At 38.2% G+C, this 8,781-nt stretch overlaps 1 long non-coding RNA gene across 2 annotated transcripts in view; it reads left to right on the forward strand.

The window, feature by feature from the left end:
• Positions 1-7,058, forward strand: part of LOC102954500 — a 21,494-nt gene extending 14,436 nt beyond the window's left edge. For both annotated transcript variants that reach the window (XR_444168.3, XR_006210344.1), the window contains exon 3: positions 6,567-7,058. This is a non-coding gene — a long non-coding RNA (uncharacterized LOC102954500). The remainder of the gene's footprint in view (positions 1-6,566) is intronic.
• Positions 7,059-8,781: the final 1,723 nt, after the last annotated feature.

Genomic DNA, 8,781 nt, shown 5'->3' on the forward strand with positions numbered 1-8,781 from the left:
TGGCTTCCTTGGCTCCTGGCCATGTCGCTACAACCTCTGCCACACCAGTCTCACCTTTCCTTCTCTTCTTCTGTCTCTTATAAGGACATTTGTCGTTGAATTTACGGTCCACTTCCGTAATCCAGGATAATCTCCTCTCAAGATCCTTAATTACATCTGCAAAGACCCTTTTTTCAAATAGAGTGACTTTCGTAGCTTCTAGAAATTTGGACATGGATGCACCTTTTGCGGGGGCATTATTCAACAGGAGTGCAAAACCTTCAGGGGAAATTCCAACCCTTTCCCTCTAACATGAGTCAGGCTGGGAGTGGGAAGAGACACTGCGCCCTCAATGTCTTTGTTTGCTCTGTAACAGACACCACCCAAAGTCAGTGATGGAGCCAGCAAATTTGGCATGTGAATCAATTTAATGTCCCATACGTATTGTTGGTGGTTAGAATAGACACATGTTTTTGGTGCTTCCAGTTTTGGTCCCCAGGGACATAAGACCTCTTGTGCTCCATCCTTTTGTCATCACCCCTGTCCAAAGCCGCACCCATTCATGGAATCATTCCTGTTTTGTGCTGGGGGCAGGAAGAGTTAGTACTTACTGAGCCACTCTCAGTCCTCAGTAACCTGGGTAACCTGAGATAGAGGAATCTAGCATCCACACCCCAAAACGATCCTGTTGGAACCTGCTTATTGAAAGAAGTCATTTTCACTTGTGAGTGTCTCCTGAACAATGCAATTCCAGGACCAGTTATGTGTGTTAGAACAGCAAGTGTACAATTTTACAGAAATGATTTCACTTCAATAGAAACATCTTTATACCAACACAAGATCAATATTTCTGATTTCCATGCTTAGTGTTACTCTTTGAGATTGACCAGAAATTGTTATTTCTATAGAGATATATTTTATTCTGATAATGCTAGGGAACAGATAATGACTTGGGAGAGCATCAAGATTAATGTCCTTAGTGTCAACATTTACCCTGTAGTCAATGTAATATTAAAGCCCCTAGTTCAGTTTACCTGAAGGCAGAATAAATCCTCTCCCCTTTTTTTTGGTCAACAAATAATATATTATAGGAAATCCTGTATCTGTTGCATTTATTTTGTAAACTTCTTTTTCATTTGAAGAATATGGCACATATATGGAAGAAGGCACAGCTCAGTGAATTATCAAAAAGTAAACACACCTGTGTAATCACCATCCAAGTCAAGAAAAAGTACATTGCCAGCCTCCCTGTGCCTAGAAGAAATCTTCAAGCCCCTTCTCTATCACAATCCCCTCCCTTCCCACCAAAAGTAGCCTTTGTTTTGACTGGTTTTTTTTTTTGACAGTTTTTTGCCTACATTGAAATTTTATGTTGCATATATTCTTTAAGCTTTTTTTTTTTTTTTATAAAAGCATCTGGAAAACATTCCTTTAATGCCATCCCATCTCAGAGGCAGAATAATTTTTTCTTTGTAGGTATCTCTTTGTCGGGAAGATAAATAGCTAACCCCACACATCATTATCATAAAAACTTACTTGTAGTTTACATGAGAAGCCAGGATGAAGAGTAACACATGACCTTGTGATCTAACACATGAACACAAATGGAATTATTAAAAATAAAGATAAATGAGTACTGGAAATTTTAATTTGTGAATTATGTGGTTCTCCTTGCTCTAGACTTTCTTGATAGTAAGGTGACTCTAACCTTTGGGACATAGTGGCATTCTTTTGATTATATAATTTTTTCTTTCTTTCTACCAGCTTGGTCTCTTGTTCAAATGCGTTTTCCCTAACAACGTGTTTTAGTGTTTAATGGTTTAAAAAAGAAATGACTTCAAAGCCAATAATATGTAGAGAGGCTTATATTTGTCTATAATTTGTCTAGACATACTTCTAAAATTATGACTGAGCCTAATTCCCACTAACGCATTATATTTACTCAATGCCAAGGGGAAAATGAAGTGTGAGATGTGATGAGGAAGGAAAAAGAAAGACCACACTGAATGTATAGTCACTCAGGTATAAGGTATAATGTAATTTCAGAAATGTTGAAATGTGGGGGGGAATTAGAATTGAGGAGTCATATTAGTGCTATTTGCTGATATCAGTGGATGATATTGGCCAGAGGTGGTTTGATGTTGTTAAGAGTTTTCTCTCAAAATAAACAAAATGGAAAAAAAATTAGGAAGTCACTCTGGAAATTTATATTGACAAACATCAGCTGTTACTGGAGTTATGAATGGGTTACCCTTTGGAGGTAATGAGAACATTTGTACATCATGTTATTTCAGGAGTTCTACAGAAACTCTACTTGTCCTCAAAACATTTGCCCTATTGTCGGCACTTCCTTCCTGACACTTTAAGAAATCACCTTTGGGGGTCAGTCTTTGAGTACTGTTTATGTAAGATGTCTGGAGAAGGAAACTAGCTCCTAGGTTCCTCCCCTTGCTTTCCCTTCATTCACTTGCATGGCTTAATTATATATGTTAGCTAATTGTCACTATTAAAAGCACAGATCCTGACCTTAAGGGAATAAAGTGCAAAATAGATACCTCTTAATTTCCTGACGGCAGCTTCAGTTTACTGAGAATAGAAACTCCTTCCCAGGCTGTGAGTGCTTGATTAACATAGGAGTTTCCCAAGAGTGTAGAAGAGGAAGCCCAGTAGGCCAGCAAGCTATTTGTTCACCCGGTGTATCCAGGTTTGAGTACTCTTTTGTGTGAGCTTTAAGAAGTGATCAGTAAAAATCACTATTTCAAGCCATTTTACTTTGATTTCCTAGTAAATGGATGTATTAACACAGTGCCTTTTGCCATATCCTTGTAAATATCTGAGATAACTTTCTTATATTTTTCTTTAAATCAGTGTTGGTTTTTGAAATGTAATTCATTTTATTTTGTTATTTAATTTTTTAAAAAATTTACTTACTAATTTTGAGATAGAGCATGAGCAGAGTAGGGGTAGAGAGAGGGGAGAGGGAGAATTCCAAGCAGGCTCTGCACTGTCAGTGCTGAGCCCGGTGCAGGACTCGAACTCACGAACTGTGAGATCATGACCCGAGACAAAATCAAGAGTCACACACTTAACTGACTGAGCCACCCAGGTGCCCCATAAATATAATGTATTTTAAAGGAAGATTTTATATCACTTCTATAAATAGACATCTACTATCACTTCCTATAAATAAAAGATAAATGTTAAATAAGTTCATAACTCTAAAACCACTTCCCACTTTGTGAAATGGCTTAGAATAGTAAATTTGGGACTTGGGATCAGAGAATCAGAGTTCTCATCTCAGCTCTGCTACTTATGAGTGCTCTGGTTTGGGGAAGGTCCCTTCTCCAAGTCCCAGTCTCCTCCACAGAAAGGAGGGGTTGGTGGGAATGATAATAATGCCCCCTGAAAAGAGTTATCATGGGGATTAGAAATGACACTTAGAATACCTGGCACGTTTTAAGTGTGGGGACTCAGAAGTTGACAATTTTTTTTAATAATTATGTCTTTGGTATTTGTATATCAACTTATCTTTGCTCTGCTCTGAAGCTTTGCCTGCCTGCCTTTCTCCAAGTGACATGGGATAAATCAAGTTGCAAAGGAAAATGGTGGTTCCTTTCACTTTTAAGCCTAAAGTCCAAACAGTATGGTAAATGGAGTTCACCTCAAGTGCAAATGCCCATTTATCAGTAGTTCGTGCCTGGATCCCTTTATTGACAAGGGTTGTGATAGCAGTGCTGTGATTGAGTAATGCTGGCTGTATGCCCTAAACATGGGAGGGCAGAAGACTGGTACTCCCTATTTGACAACATTAACTCCTGCCTCCTTTTTGCCAAGTCTTCTTAGCTTTCCAGAATCTGCATCTTGCAAGGTGCCCCCAGTTCAGCATGGACTTCTTCAGAAGAGAGCTTCAAAGTCACTTCAAGCACATTATACTTATTTTCCTTCCTGAAATAGTCTAAAATGATGGCCCTCTCAGGCCCTTCTGATTCTGTCACCTCTTTCTCACTCCCCTAGAATAGCCCACCTTTCAGTCCAACTAATTCTTCTTGTTTAGAGAGAAAAAGAGCTGTCTGTGTCATTGGGGCTGTTCTATCACTTTCCTCGCTCTCTTATATATCATAAAGGATTAGCAGGTACACACCCCAAGAAGATTGGGAGAAGGTGAAATGTGTGCAGCCTGTGGTCTGGTTAGCGATCAGGTCCCCATAACAGCTCGCTGGATGCTTATTTGTCCAGCTCTGCAAATAGTTTTGGCAATGGGAAGTGCTACCACTGTGACATCGTTGAAAATCCTGGTACATAAAAGACTTTATGACACTTCCCTTTTTTCCAGCTCACACTCTGGAGTGAACCAGTAAACAAATCATTAAAACAGGAGGAAAATTATTCTTCTGGGGTTTAAGGCTCTGTCCTAGTAAGAAAAGAACACTGTAGAAAGAAACGTGATAAACAATACTTAGGAGAACTTAACTTTTAAATGACATTTTGAAGCCAACAGATTCTAAATGCTGACATCAGCATTTTTAATATTTGTCCATTACTGTTTAATACAATAGGTTAAGTGTTGCTTCGGGGAGCTCGGAATTGTTCACTTCCAAGGAGTGAGAAGGATGCTCATTATTTCTCTTATTACCTCTCCTTAGAATTTGTATTGCTCTTATCGTCCACAGACTGCTTCTTGGTAATTTTTATTACTAACAAACCCATAACCTGATGGGCTTCTCTGGAAATAGAGGGTATTGTGAAGGCACTCAGGATATAGATATGGTGCTGATGGGATCAATTAAAATGAATCGTAGCCCAGGGAAAGGTGTTTTGTGGAGCATCACAATGTGACAAAGATGAGTTTAAAAATAATCGCTTATTTTATGACCACATTTCACAATCTTGTTCACCCAGATAGTTGTGACAGTCACATTCTGGACCAACATAAAGAGTGAGATAGGGGAAGACAGACTGGCAAACATTATGATTTAAAGGGAATTGATATTTATCGATGAGCACTTCATCATTTCCAAGGGCTTTCAGGAAAAGACAGCTTCTTTTATAGACAATGAAAGAAGGGACTGTTAATTCAGGTGCATCATCTGAAAGTGTTTCCAGGCCTCCTATTTACTTTCCATTCTCTTATTGCCCTCCCTGTTAGAGATCACAGCACCTGTGTGTGATAGCCTTTGAAAATCTCTCTCTCTCTTTCTCTCTCACTTACACACACACACACACACACACACACACACACACACCACCAAACTTTGAAGGGCAAGGTTAATTGGACATGTGAGAATGTGTTGTTATTTCATATTGAATCGGGTGGCTGAGCTTTTGTGGTATTAGTTTTGTGTTATTATTTGGGGATCTGAATTTAATAATGATATAAGAACCTTCTAATAGGATGAGAGCTTAAATAACTCACTGCTAGAGTTTTCTTTTTTAATTTCAGCTTTCATCCAAAAATTCCCTTACTCAAACCCTTTCAAGGGGTGCCTTACTTCTGAGGTGCTCTAAGCCTCTGGCTGGCCTTAACGACTCCGTCTCTCTGCCCTCCCTCTATCTTGTTCTTCTTCCATCCTCATCAGGGTGTTCTCTGTAATCCCCGCCCCTGCCCCCAAACTGGGTCTTCTCTCTCTGTTCTTTTCTTACCTTCTCTTTTATCCCAGCACCCATTTCCCAGATCTGACACACCTTTTATTCTCTCTGCTCTCTCCAAGTTCAGCAAAACATATTCAAGGGCCATTTCTTCTAGGGGACCCAGATTATTCCCTTCTCTATTAAGTTCCCATTCCTTTGAAATACAGTTTTTTAAGCCATGCTCTCTAACAAATAAAATACAGGCATATATGTAATTTTACATTTTCTAGAAACAGGTAAAATGAATTTTAATGATATATTTTATTTCATCTGTTATTTTAAAGATATTTTCATTTCTACATGCAATCAGGTTGAGATTATTCATGAGATGTTGTTATTTCATTCTAAGCTTCAGAAATCTGGTTTATATTTTATACTTACAGCATATCCCAATTTGGATTAACCACATTTCAAGTGCTCAATGTGGCATATGACTACTGAATCTGTACCACATTCCCCAGCTCTCAAATATGTACTTTTGTGTTTCTTATCTTTTCACCTGGACCTAACTGCAAACAACTATTTGAAGTTGGAGCCCATGTTGATACTTCTTCTGTTTTCACACTTCATTCCTGAGTGTATAGTAAGCTGTAAGTAATTGTCTATTGATGGATTGGTAATGTTCTTATCTGTGACCCCTGTTTAAGTAACTAAAATAATATTTCCTTAAGCACATTTATTCCCACTACAGCTTCTTTATGCTTGGAATTTCCCTTTTCTTCTCCATACTTACGTTATGATTCAGCTACCATATTACCTCTGTTTTGTTCGATTTGAACCTTTTGGGATATGTTGGATGGGATTGTAAGAAATAGATGTACATTATTTGCAGTTCTGTTGCACTAGAGAGCAGCATTTTCACATAATACTCATCATTCGTACAACTCGGGCAAAATAGGATTTATAGCTGAAATCAATAGGATAATTGCTTCCATTGTTCTTTTTTACTTTCTTAACAGAGACTGGACAAAGACTCACAAGAGTCTGCGGATCACAAGACCCACCTGTGAAGCAGAGGCTCTCTGGTTTGATTGCATTATGGAAAAGACACAGTTTTACAAGCTGAAACCAAATCACGAGGATAGAGATAGCTTGCAAAATTGCAGGGAGGTAAAGTGGTGGGGTAGGGAAGGAGACCCTAGAGAGAATGGGGACAAACAGACGACCTGAAGTAGAGGATAAGATGAGGAGGCTTCCAAACTGTGTCAAGGGCACCAATATGGGGGGGAAGCAGGAGGGAATGCAAATTGTCAACTATTCCACAATTTAATGAACAGTGTACTAATATGTGTACTATTTCTACTCTGTCACCAACTTAATTCAAGTCCAAGGTCTCAGAGACAGAATGCTGGAATATAATTCTAGAACTGTGCCAATAAACAATAAATCAAAGTCCATAGTTTTTCTCATCACGTAAAATTGTCATATTAAAGTTACAAACATTCTCTCCATACAGTCTAATGTTTAATGCATTCTATAGTCTTTATTAAGAATCTGTCAGTTGGTCCCTAAATGACCCATTTATTTAATTTTAAAATATTGTTTCTGTTTCTTGTTGGTATTATCAATCTCAGTTCCCTGTTAACTTTCTCCCCATATGATAGCAAATATGTCCCCTACTGAACAAAATTACTTCACTTAGCTTAATTTTACATTTACAAAATTTCCGCATTTTAAAAGTTTGGTACCTTCACATGTTAGTAGAATTTTGACAACAGGATATTAATATCACAGCTGGCTCAACGAAAGCAAAGGTACAAGTCAGGGCCCACATTGCTTCGAATGAGGAGCTTGGGAGTTCACCATAGCCAAAGTGTGAAAATTCTGTTAAGATTTTGCTGCTGATCTGTTTTCTCTCAGGACCTATGCTTGCTTCCCATGCCCCAGCCAACTCCCTAATCCTGAGCACAGGCCTAGATGTCTTTATCCTGACTTCTGAAGGGCCTGGGAAACACCTCTGTCTCAATACCCCTATCCCAAACCAGTAGCTAGCCAATGGCTGGCTTTCTAAAATAAAGGCAGTGTACATATTTTGTCAGTGGAAATGGAAATGTCCACAAGTAGAAGATTTTGCTTTTTAATAATTTGTAGTGTTCAGTAAAGTTTAGTCTTTAGACTGGGCCAGTCCATGATACTTATTTTCTCTTGTGTTATATTTGCTTTGATTTTATATTTTGAAATGTAATTTTAAGTCTCTTGAAGCCAATAATAAAAAAATTAGGACTTGTATTTTGTATATCTTTGATTTTTAAATTTTATTTTCTCATAATTTGTTTCTATTGCATTTTATGAACGTATTAGCTTCAGTGGGCCCCTTTTCATGGATAGTTTGAGCAACACCAATATTATTATTTAGTGTATAAAGTAGTGAAGGAATCCACTCCCTCCCCCCAACCCGATAGAGTGGATTTTGATAGGAGATAGGAGAAAGTAAACACAGAGCTCTAGACACCTGTAGAATAAAAGAAAAAGAAAAATTGTTTCAGTGTAAATCATTGTTGCCTTCATTATTTTGTCAGTTAGCCCCTGCATCTGTTAACAAATCTACTACAAGCTTGTATTGAATGTAGAATGTATTCTGTGGTAAAGTCATTGTCCTCGGTGCTGAAAGACATGGTGTATGTCCTTATCTTCCTCTTGTAAAGCTGTAGTCTAGGCTTTCCAAACTTGGCTGCTGTACCTCAGAATCACATGGGATTCTCTATATGACAAGTATAGATTTCTGGGCTCCATCTGAAAACCTACTGATTCAATATCTCTGTGCGTGGCATCTCTGAAGCTGTATTTTAGAAGGTTTGGGATGATTTTGATGTTTGGTTTGTGTTGGGTAGACTACTTTAGGCCTTGGTCACCTCGTGAAATGAATTAAAGTGGAATTAGCAAGCATTAGAATATGAAAAATGTCATAAACTCAATAAGCATTTATTTAGTACTCTACCTGGTGGATACAAGCAAGTTGTTCTAGTCAGGATAATTAATGCTAGACACTATAACCAGAACATTGACATCTCATGGCTCATAAAATAGAACTTCAGTTTTTGCTCTCATAGAATGCAATGCAGATAGATGTTCTTGGTCAGGCTGTTCTTCTTGTGAGCTCTTTTCAAAAACAGTGAATCAGAAATCTGGGCTCTTTTAACTTGGCACCCAACCATCCTTACCACATTCCTTCTA

Source organism: Panthera tigris, chromosome D4 (genome assembly GCF_018350195.1).
Source record: "Panthera tigris isolate Pti1 chromosome D4, P.tigris_Pti1_mat1.1, whole genome shotgun sequence".
Taxonomy (NCBI): domain Eukaryota; kingdom Metazoa; phylum Chordata; class Mammalia; order Carnivora; family Felidae; genus Panthera; species Panthera tigris.